Here is a 9,528-nt window from a genome sequence, read left to right on the forward strand (position 1 = left end):
CGTTCATCCAAACCAACAAGACCTCCAACCAGCGAATCCTCCGCTGGGCTCTCCTCACCCAGCCCTATAATCTACAAGTCCGGCACATAAAGGGGGTGGACAACCTGATTGCGGACTCCTTATCCCGAGCTCCAGTGGAAATGCAGCAGCTACTCTCCAAACGCACCAGGTGATCACCTCCTTCGCGCCCGCGCTACGGAGGTCTTTGGAGGGGGGGTGTGTTACGAACCCCGCCACCAATTGTCATGATCTACCTACCCAGCACTACGAACCACGCCATCTATTGTCTTGATCTACCTACCCAGCACCACGAGCAACGCCATCTAGGGACGAAACACGAGTATGACTCGTCTTAGTTACCACTCCCGGGTTTCCCTTCTCCATATCCTGGTTGTTGCATCACCTCCTCAAAGTCTTCTTTGTCAGCTCCAGTTCGAGGAGAGAGCAGTTCACTCTGGGAAGTGACCACAGGATCACCTATCCTGGAAACCTACGGCACAGTGACTACCTACTGTCTTCTACAATACTCAGCCTTGCTCGTCAGCCATCTCAGCTCTGCACTTAAGTATTTGTAATCTTATATTGCCTTCCCACCTCCACCTTGCTTCACGATTGTTTTATGTTGTATAAATATGTATATACTGTTAATGTTTAGGTTAAGTATGGTTTAGGGTAAATTATAGAAAGCTGAATATTTTGTTAAGGAATTTATGGTACTTTATTATACACAACAAAAACTCCCATCCTGTGTCTACCCTTTTTTAGTCCGATTGTCTTTGTTTTTTTTTATTGTTGTTGCCTGTTGGGATCTGGGTAGACCTTTAACTATATTCTAAATCCCCAACTCGTAACAACATAATTTACAGCGAAATTTATAAACATAAATATGATAAGGAAGGCACCCAGAGCTACTCAGAACACCCCCCATACGCTCCCTCAATCCCAGACCTCCATAAAATATCATGATGTGAAGGTGTGGAACAACTTACCCCCACCTATCCGAGCAAAGACTACGCCCTCCTCTTTTAAATCATCTCTAAAAATATATCTATTGTCAAAGTATTAATATTTTTTGTAATACCTACTTTATATTTCGACCTTTATTGTACCACCAAAACAATTATATCAGAAATTGTCATATAAATAGTTAAGAATTACCATTGCAATTATCATATTTGCCAACAAGATATGACACTGACGACTTCTGTCCTCTTGCTCCACCTTAATACAACCCAGATATCAACTCGACTGTAAAATATGAATATATTGTAATATAAATGTAAAAACAAAAAAGTACTATTCCAGATGATACTAAATGTTACATAATACTTCCTTGAGATAAATGTGCAGCATATATCAGGTGCCTAAGGGAGAGCTCAAGCTCTCAACTGGCTCAGCCATGTTAATTTTATGACTTTTTTAATCGACTCTGTATCTGTGTTCTTCTAGCTAAATAAACTGTTTCATTATCAATATCTTAAGTTGTATCTCTAATTATTCTTGAACTGGAAATAATTATTGTCACTCAAGTGATTGGCAGATTTGTAAACAAACAGGGCACAGCAGTAGGCGTTAATATCCTCGAATTTTAATATTTTCAATTTAGCAAATTGTTTGTCAGTATGATCAGTTATTTACAAGTAGGTCATTGTCTGGACAACTCTCTTCTGTGCAGTGATCAGGGGTTGTGTTTTGTAGAGCCAGAGGCCCCCCATAGTGTGTGACAGTGTTTCAAGTGTTGGTAAAGAGATCATAATATATTTCTTTCATTGCTGCAAGAGTGAGTGACTGACTTTTCTGTGAATGGCTTGTATGTGGTTTCTCTAGCTAAGTTTCTCACCAACAATAACTCCAAGGAATTTAGTATCTTGTTCAAGTTTGAGGACTTTATTACCAAGGTAAAAGGGAACCAAATCTCGGGGTAAGTTTTTCCTTCTGTGAAAGATTGTGCAGTGGGTTTTTTCGAGGTTTAAGGTCAGTTTATTACGTGTTACCCAGGTCCTGACTTAAGTCAATTGAGTGTTCATAGTTCTCATCAAGGAATGGAGATCTGAGTTGCTGGAGTAGAGATTACTATCGTCTGCAAATAAGTTGTATTTGACAAGTGTGCTGGAGTGGGCTATATCATTTTTGTACAAGAAAAACAGTGCAGAACAGAGAATGGAACCTTGAGGGACGCCATACAAAATTGGTGAGGATGGTATGGTCGACAGTTATCAAAGGCTGCGAACTGACTCTCATCAAAGGAGTTTAAGATGTCATTAGCAAAGGATAGTAGAGCACTCTTAGTTGACCTCGCTCTAAATCCAAACTGAGAGTCTGCAATGATGTTATTGACACTGCAGATGGAATTTAGTCTACTGCATGCTAGCTTCTCCAGTATCTTACTTAAGGCTGGTAGGATTGATATGGGGCGGAAATTCTCGAGAAGACCGTTCTCCACAGATTCTTTTTTTATTATGCTGGGTAAACTTTGCCAATTTTCAGTTTATTCGGAAAGATACCATAAGTGAAGGAGGAGTTACAAATGTGTAGGAGAACAGGTAGTAAAAAGTGGGCTAGTTTATTAATGATGCTCAGAGGGGCAAGCAGGAAGAAAGGGGGAGAAAGGGAGGGAAGAGAAAAACAGGAAGGAAGGAAGAAGAAAAGGGGAAAGACAGGGAAGGAGGAATGAAGGTGGGGGGAGGCATGCAGGAAGGAAGGGAGAGAGACAAGGAGGGAAGAAAGGAGAGAGGCAGGCAGGGAGGAAGGAGGAGAGGGAGGCAGGCAGGCAGGCAGGCAGGCAGGCAGAAGACACTCCAGGTTGTAGATTCCACGAAGCTCCTCGGCGTCACCATAGACAACAAACTAAATTGGAAACCACACGTCAATGAAGTTGTCAAATCCTCCAGTTTCCGTCTCCACCTCCTCCGCCGACTCAAGTCCCTCGGAGTTCCTGCACCCGAGCTCCTCAGTGTTTACACAACATTCATACTTCCCAAGCTCACCTATGCCTCCCCACCTGGTCTTCCTCCCAAATGCCACACAACGCACCAGTGCAAAAGAGGGCATGCAAGATTATTCTCTCCTTCCTACTCCACATATCAAGAAGCGCTCAACACACGACCCTTTCTGACTCTCAATGACCATCACCACGACCCTATCTGCAAATTTGGTAAGAAGCTTCTACACCATCTCCCCGACACCGGCTCACTACCACCTGAGATCCTAGCCCGGAGAATTGTTGTTCGACACCACAACCGCATCCAGCCCATACGAGCACGTACTGATCGCTGAATAAGAACAGCCCAGTCCCAACCATTGTAAAAATTATCAATAACTTGAAATCAATCAGTTTATTCACTCCCAGTCAATCTTACCTTTTTGCACTGTCACTATGTTGAAATGAACTGTAGTTTGAGCTTTCCCCATCTAGTTATTATATATCTTATTGTGTCACTTATGTTACTTGTATATTATTTGTAATTCAAAACCCTTCCCAAATATGTAACTATAGCCTTCATCTAAATAAAACAGTTAATTATTATTATTATTATTATTTATTAGAAAGGAGAGGGAGGAGGAGGAGGAGAATGAGGGAGGAGGAAGGGAGGAGGGAGGGAGGAGGAGGAGGGAGGGAGGAAGGAGGCGAGCAGGCAGAAGAAGGAAGGAGGGAGGGCAGGCAGGGAGGAAGGAAGTGAGGGAGGAAGTGAGGGAGGGGAGGAGGAGGGGAGGGAGGGGGAGGGGAGGGAGGGAGGGAGGAGGAGGGAAGATGTGCAGTAAGATGAGAACACAACACGAGGTGGTGAGTGTGCAGGTGGTCGGCCACAGTAAAAATATACTCAGCGGGAGACAGCGACGCTGAGTGACTTTGAGAGACAGAGACTGTGACAGACAGAGACTGTGAGAGACAGAGACTGTGAGAGCAGAGACTGTGAGGAGAGACTGTGACAGACAGAGACTGTGAGAGACAGAGACTGTGAGAGGCAGACAATGAGAGAGACAGATAGAAGTAGAACTAGGTCACATACACACTACACGAAACACAACATAAAACACAGGTCTACCTACACATACAGTATACTTACAGACAAATGGCCTAGCTACACACACACACACACACACACACACACACACACACACACACACACACACACACACACACACACACACACACACACACACACACAACTACTACTACTACTTAGCTGTCACTCGGAATCGAGTATGACGAACACCCAGCTATGATACATTGATAGGAGTTATTAGGGATGTCACCTCGGTTAGTGAGTTTTGAGGTGACTAAAGAGGCCGATACGGGACCCGCAGCGTCGTCAACGTTCGTTGCAAATGTGGAGGACTCCTCGGTTTGCAGTTGGGCTAACTCGAAAGTATTGACACCTCATGTGGTGCTCCTCCAAGCGTTACGATGTGGAGTAATCGTTCGTCTTAAGACTATCCTAATACCTTTTCAGTTGTCCGCCAGCGTTACGTTTACTATTCGTTAGGTGACTGTAAAGTAGCTGCTTTAGCAGTCTATTGTCGTCCATGCGGGTAACATAGCCAGTCCATCGCAGTTATTCATGGATAATGGTAGCCTCAATGCTCCTACAGTTGGTGTCAGCAAGAATACTGGCATTTGTTCTCTTGTCTTCCCAGCGAACTCGGACGATGGCACGTAGACTACGTTGGTGAAAGTTTTCAAGTGCCTTGAGGTGCCTCCTGTATGTGACCCATGTCTCACTGCCATATAGTAAGGTGGGCAGGACCACTGGTCGATATACGTGCAGCTTTGTGGATAATTTCAGTTACCTTACAACTGAAGGACACGATTTCGGAGTTTGCCCAAGGCTTGAGATGCACATCTCATCCGATGATAAATCTCTTCATCGATGTCTGCGGTGGTGGACAGGTGGGAGCCGATATACATTAGAGAGGGTAGTACCGTTAAGCTGGATGGATGGTGGAGGTGTGTCTGAACCAGAGGCAGGTTGTAAGAGAATCCGGTCTTACGTACATTCACCTCAAGGCCGAAGTGTGCATACGCGTCTGCAAAGGTGTTCAGGATCTCCTGTAGGTTGTGTTCAGTGTGAGCAACAAGGGTGAGGTCGTCTGCATACCGTAGTTCAGTAATGGAAGCTGCCGACACCTTTGTTCTTGCCTGGAGTCGTCTTATGTTGAAAAGACCCCCCTTAACACAGTACTCGATGTTCACCCCGCTGGCTAAATTGGCACGAGTAAGGAAGGCAGCCAAGAAGATGGAAAAGAGATTCGGTGCCAGTACATACCCCTGTTTAACCCCTGTTTGGATGGGGAAGAACTCTGACTAGGTGCCGTTGTGCAGGACATTGCCGTTCATACCATCGTGGAGTTGCCTCACAATGGCGATGAATTTTGGCGGGCAGCCAAAACGGCTGAGGGTCCACCAGAGGGCTTCTCTGTTGACCGAGTCGAAAGCCTTGGTTAGGTCGATGAAGGCCATGTACAGGTCACGATGCTGTTCTCTGCACTTCTCCTGTATCTGGCGGGTAGCAAAGATCATGTCAGAGGTGCCACGTGATGGTCTAAAACCACATTAAGATTCTGGGAGGAAGTTTTCCGCCTCAGGAAGAAGTCTGTTTAGGAAGACTCAGACGATAATCTTGCCAGCTACGGAGAGCAGCGAGATCCCACGGTAGTTGCCACACTCTGACAGGTCTCCCTTGTTCTTATAAATATTGACAATGGAGGTGTCTTTAAGAGCTTGGGGAATTTCTTCCTTTTCCCAAATATTCTGGAGGAGAGAGTGGGGATGGCTGGTAAGCAGAGGTCCTCCTGCTTTATACATCTCGGCTTTGTTATTTTTCATCCGTTTGATGGCAGTAGCTGCTTCATCCAGGGATGGAGGATAGCTGAGGTGGGTCAGCTCTAGATGCTGAGGGACCTGCTGGGTAGTCAGGACATCCACATCGGTGTTTCGGTTGAGCAATGAATGGTAGTGCACTTTCCAGCGCTGAAGGCGGTCTTCGACGTCTTTAATTCTTTAATTATGTGGTTACCGTCAGATGAGCGTTGGGTCGCTGCGCCACGAGTGACTGGCCCATAAAATGTTTTCGTGTAAATTAAAAATTTGCACTTCTTGTGCTGATCTGCAAATTTTTGTGCTTCACATGCTTTATTTTTAAGCCAGTCGTTCTTTAGATTGCGAAGTTCCTGCTGGGCTGCCGCTATCTTCTTGCAGAAGGTAGCAGCTTTGGTCCGAGACTGAGGGTTGTTTTGCCAGTCAGTAAAGGCAGCATGTTATCATCGATGAGTACTTTGATTGCCAGGTCATTTTCATCAAACCAGTTCTGGTGTATTCTTTTGAACTGGCTGAGGGTCTCTGCAGTTTTTTGTCATAACAGTATTAATAGTATCCCATTCGGCACTGGGATTCACGTTGTTTGCTGTTGGGTTGTTTATAAGCCCATGTTCAAGCTGCTTTCTGAAAGCATGTACTACCGCGGGATCCTCCAGACGCTTAGTATTAAAACCTCTTCTGGAGGCTTGCTGCCTTCGCCGTTTTGGGGCAATGTGAAGTGAGAGGTTGGATCTGACAAGTCTATGATCGGTGTCACAGTGGTCTGAGCCACGCATGGCACGGGTGAAGAGGACATCTCGGTGATCTTTTTCTCTGACAATGATGTAGTCAATGAGATGCCAGTGTTTGGATCGTGGGTGTTGCCAAGAACCCTTGAACTTGTCGGCCTGCCTAAACAAGGTATTGGTGATAATGAGGTTGTGAGCAGCACACTTGCTGAGGAGGAGTATGCCGTTGAGATTACACTTGCCTAGTCCATTTCTCCCTATGGTTCCTTGCCAACTCTGGCATTGAAGTCGCCAAGGAGCACAACCTTATCTTCTCTGGGGATAGAGGATAGCACTCTGTCGAGGTCAACATAAAAGGCCTCCTTGATGTCATCCTCTGCATTCATTGTTGGGGTGTATGCAAGTGATGAAGAAGGCATGACGTGAGTGATTCAGTGGGACTCGAAGCATCATGAGTCGCTCGTTGACACACACACACACACACACACACACACACACACACACACTGACGACTGCTATGAGGGATTACTACATCACGCCAGGCCCCTCATAACACCATGTGTGAGGGAATTACTACACCACATCAGTCCCCTCATAACACCATCAGTGAGGGATTTATTACACCACGCGAGGCCCCTCATAACACCATCAGTGAGGGAATTACTACACCACGCCAGGCCCCTCATAACACCATCTGTGAGGGAATTACTACATCACATCACTGCATCATCAGCCCCTCATAACACCATCAGTGAGGGAATTACTACACCACGCCAGGCCCCTCATAACACCATCTGTGAGGGAATTACTGCACCACATCAGGCCCCCCATAACACCATCTGTGAGGGAATTACTACACCACGCCAGGCCCCTCATAACACTATCTGTGAGGGAATTACTACACCGCATCAGGCCCCCTCATAACACTATCTGTGAGGGAATTACTACACCACGCCAGGCCCCTCATAACACCAATTGTGAGGGAGTTACTACACTAATTGTTTCCTGTTCAACACTTCAGCGCACATGATCTACGTGACCTCCACTGTAAACATTAATCTGTATGTTCACTGTATGTTCCTTTACCTTTCTCTAATGAAGGCTTTTGTTAAACCACCAATGTCAATGTATGTAATAAGTCATTTATGTCCAATGTATATTTTCAGCCTTCGGGCTGCAGAACTTTTTCAATAAACCGTATATTATTATTATTATATCCTAACAACTGTATCCTAACTAATGTACACATAGAGGTGGGGTTTACCAAATGAACATGTACTGAACTGTGCTGTACTGTGCTGTACTGTACTGTACTGTACTGTACTGCACTGTACTGTACCGTACTGTACTGTACTGTACTGTACTGTACTGTACTGTACTGTACTCTCTCAGTGGTTTAGTGAAAAGTGTATATCACAAGCCTGGTGGCACCATACTCGGCAATATTTACTTCCTCAACTGTACACTATAGTTAAGCTGAGTCTACACAGTCAGTTTACTTATTTCTGTTGGAGACAATGTTTCCAGCACTAATGTTGCAAATATTGTTTGTGTAAGTTTCACAACATTGTTCATTGTTGATAACACAGTTGCCAACACATGTTCACTACAATGTTGCGATGGTGTGGATCCATCTTTTCATACTCAGGGACAGATGGATGAGTTGAGGTGCCTCGACTAAGAACGAGCAACACTTAACACTGGAGGCGAGTGTTGTATGCACTCGCCCACCGTAAGCCAGAGATTTAGTGAAAAGTGAAAGTGGGTTTCCTAAGCATGGCTGCCCTTAGGGACTGTGTGGATACATTTTACTATACTAAGCCTTCGGTACACAAGGAGGCAGCATGGCCGGTGCTGCACTCGACTGCATTTACTTCCTCAAGTAGTACTGTAACTTAGGTACAGTACCCATTTACGGCTGGTAAACTGGTAGTGCCCGGGAATCGAACCACCGACCCCTGAAACAGTAGGCGAGCGCTGTATCCACTCGACCACAAAACTCCAGAGATTTAGTAATGAGATTTAAAAACCGTGTAGGTTGTGGTCTACCAAATTTTGACCTTCCTTTCCCTACCCTAACCTCACCTAACCTAACCTAACCTAACCTACCCAAAGTTTACCTGACTTAACCTAACCTACCCATACCTTACCTGACCGAGATGTTTATAAACAAGATAAATGGGGACTTGAGGAGAAGCATTTCAGTGCAGTGGTTGTGATATTGTATACACACATAATGACTGTACAGACCTACCTTAAGTATCACCAAGACTGAAATATACTTTACTGCGGCGTGTAATAAGAGATATCTTCATTGTGAGTTATTATTCCCGCAGGACACCACCAAGACCCACACCGGGATAAGCGTAACCATAGCAGCCACCCGGGTTTGTTTACGTAGTGAGCGATAACGTCACAGCCGTTCAGTTTGCACCTTCGCGCCCTATGAGTTCCTGTTGAACACGTAGCGCCCTATTGAACGCAGCCCTCACTTACCCTATACAGTACTAACCTAACCTAATCTAACCTAACTTAAACTAACTTAACCTAACCTAACCTAACCAAATCTTACCTTTCTATTCCTATATATATAACCACACAAACACACACACACACACAGGCACAAGTAGGTCAGTATAGTCAGGTTGTACACGCGATACACTAGTAAGGCCCATCGTCACGAGTCACCTAACGATCGCACAAAGAATATTCCTTGTAAGTAAAATTGCAACAATACTATTTACTTGTACTTCAGATTAAACTTTAAATATACAGATTAATTACCAATATATTTACGGTGAGACTACCTTAAGTACCTACGTTCACATAACTACAAACTCTAATTAAGTGTCAAGAGTCACAATGTAGTGTTCAGGGGCGGATCCAAGAATATCAAAAGGGGGTCCAAGAAGTTGTCACGAGCCCATCCAGCGATTTTGAAGCCATGTGCATTTAATATTTGGAAACATTCTGAGGTCAATA

This window comes from Homarus americanus, unplaced genomic scaffold (assembly GCF_018991925.1).
Source record: "Homarus americanus isolate GMGI-L3 unplaced genomic scaffold, GMGI_Hamer_2.0 scaffold55838, whole genome shotgun sequence".
Classification (NCBI taxonomy): Eukaryota; Metazoa; Arthropoda; class Malacostraca; order Decapoda; family Nephropidae; genus Homarus; species Homarus americanus.